We start from the raw sequence: 2,842 nt of genomic DNA on the forward strand, positions 1-2,842 counted from the left end.
GTAAATAAATTTATTTTCTAATAATTTAAATATTTGATTAACTTTCAGTTTCTTTTATAAAATTTTAAAGGCTTATGCATTATAAATTAATTACCTCATTAAGAAAAAAGGTCTTTAAAGAAAAATAACGATCATGCAAAAAACCCCACTTTTTTATTTCAAAAAGATATTAACAATGTTTATTTCTTGCATAATTAAAAAGAAATTAGGAAGGAATTTCATATTCGAATAAAATTATGAATCTAACCAAAAAATACATACCTGACACTTTTTTGTCAGACTTATTTTTAAAAAAATTGTATACTCCTTATCAAAGATCTTGATTCAAAACCGAAGTTTAATTCCGCTCTATTGTATTATTCACAACTTTCTTCTAACTGAAATTCATAACACAGTAGACAATTAGACATAATGTAAAAATTACAATGAACATGACAAGTCAAAACTGTCATCTAGGTACTTGAAGTTAAAGTGAATATTTATTTCTAACAATATTAAAACTTCCATTTTAATATTGAGTTTATTAAATTAAAAAGGAAGATATGTTAAAATTATCTACGCCTAGATTTTTTTCTTACTTCTTAAATATTGTAAACAAATACAAATGTTTTCATGTAATAAATAAGTGACGAAATTTTGTTATCAAATAATTTTTTTTAATGTGATAAGCCGTGATTATTTCTGCCGTCTTCGAGAAAAAAGTTACTCTCTAAAGTTTGACGTAAGGGTCATTTTCGCGTTGCAGCGTATACGTAAAGAAGACTAACGTCAAAACGAAGATAGTGAGTTTCTTCACGCAAAAAGCAAATTTGGCTTAACCCATTTTTCCCTCTTGACGGATTGTTCACCTTGGCGCGGGGGGTATTTCCTAAATTAATTTTTTTACGTAAAAAAAAGTCGTGTCTACTAAAATGTAATTTTTTTTTCTCGATGACTCAAATTAAGCAAAAAGGTTTGAAAGTGTAAAATTAAAAATATAAAGCATTGAACCAATTCTGAATTTAAGAATAAAATCCTAAACAATTAAAAATTTTAACATTGAAATTTAATTTGGTTTTGAATATAAGGGTTTAACATCGTAAAATTGACAACTGTAAGCCTTCTAACTTGATTAGGGTTAAATTAATGGCCTCCCAAATCTGATAATACCCAAATACAAACATTTAGAATTCTGCATTTCAATTTCCAATCCAAACTTTCAAAATTAAATAATTTAAATTTATCAGATTATACTTCATGCATATTCAAAATTTAGAAAATATTAATGCTTGTATTTTTAATTTATCAACTCTATGAAAAAATTTCAAATAATACAATTCTTGAAATTTCTGTTTATAAAATTACTAAATTTGAATGTTTTAAATTCAACATACATTAAAAATTTTCAATTCAAAATTCCTCTCCTTTTAAAAAGTTTTCGATTTCAAAGGCTTTACATTAATTCCAATTTTTCACGAGGTTCGACATCGAATAATCTGCTTATTGCAGCTTTAAATTATTTATATCCTAAAACTGAAAAAATGTATTGCCGAACCATAAGTGATTTCATTTAAAACGTTTAAAATTAAATAATTTGAATTGACAGGTTATACTCGAAAAATATTCGAAATTTTACAAATACTGAAATTTTGAATTTTAAATTTATAAACTAGTTTATTTTAATAATTATTATTTTATTCTTACGCTTTTAAAAGAAAATAATTAAACTGTAATTTTAATTGTTTTCATTTCAAATTTCTCTCATTTAAAACCTTTTAATTTCAAAGACATTGAAGTTATAATCCAATTTTCGAAGCTGAATAATTTTGAATGGAGTAATTATTTAATTGCTAACATACTTCTAATTTGAAATAAAATTGCGGGATAGTAAAGTATTTCCATGCAAAATAGTTATGCTGAAGTTTAAACGCTTCCTTTTAAATTTTGACATTGTCGACTTCTGAAAAGTTTCAAACCAAAAGCTTTAGAACTATGAGTCCTAATTACTTTCCTGAGTTTTTTTGTTGAATTTAACTAATTATTATAAAAATAAGGAAATTTCTTTTTATTTCTCCAGCTTATTTGAATGCTCTCCATTGTTGAAGCCAAGAAACAACCCACATATATCTGTATTCAATTCAATCAAATTAAAAATTTAACGACAGTTTCATCTTTATTGAACTAAATTGTACTTAAATTTAACACTATTCAACATCTAAAATTTTAACTGAAATTTACTTAATTTTAAAATTGCACTACAATAAATCTTAAAGTACCAGACGAGAAATTAATTTAACTAAACTTTATTTAATTCTTAAATTCACCTAAATTTCATTTAAATGTTGAATTTAGCTACATTTTATTTAAATTTTAAATTCAACTAAATTTTATTTGATTTGGAATTTAAATAAATTTTATTTTTTAATTTATCTTAATTTCATTTAAATTTTAAGTTTAGTTTTTAAAAATAATTTTAGAAATTTAACTTAAATTCTAAAGCACGAAAAGAATGTTTTTACATTTATTTATTCTCTCGAAAATTTTAAATAATAATAAATAGAATATTTTTAGGCTCTCTTTAATTTGAATATAATTAGGTACATCAGTGTTCATAACATTTTCAGCGTACAGGCCGTACAGAGCCAGCCAACCGACTCAACTATAGCAAAGATTGCTATAGTGATGACGAAGGCGAACGCGAGAACGAGAAACAGAAAATCACGTTCGGTTTGGAATTCAACAACTTTCGGTGTGCGCCCGGCCCCACCTCGCCCGCTGAGGACGCGGTTGCCATAGAAACGGTGAAAAGTTGAAGAGGGCAGCACCTCGATGTAGTCGAAAATGTAGTTAGATATATATATAT

General features: G+C 25.5%; 1 protein-coding gene across 1 annotated transcript in view; it reads left to right on the plus strand.

Annotated features, from left to right (window-relative positions):
* LOC117166896 (arginine kinase) overlaps positions 1-2,842 on the plus strand; it is a 196,691-nt gene that overhangs the window by 25,887 nt on the left and 167,962 nt on the right. The gene's annotated exons all lie outside the window — the stretch shown is intronic.

The sequence above is a fragment of the Belonocnema kinseyi genome, chromosome 2 (assembly GCF_010883055.1).
Source record: "Belonocnema kinseyi isolate 2016_QV_RU_SX_M_011 chromosome 2, B_treatae_v1, whole genome shotgun sequence".
NCBI lineage: Eukaryota > Metazoa > Arthropoda > Insecta > Hymenoptera > Cynipidae > Belonocnema > Belonocnema kinseyi.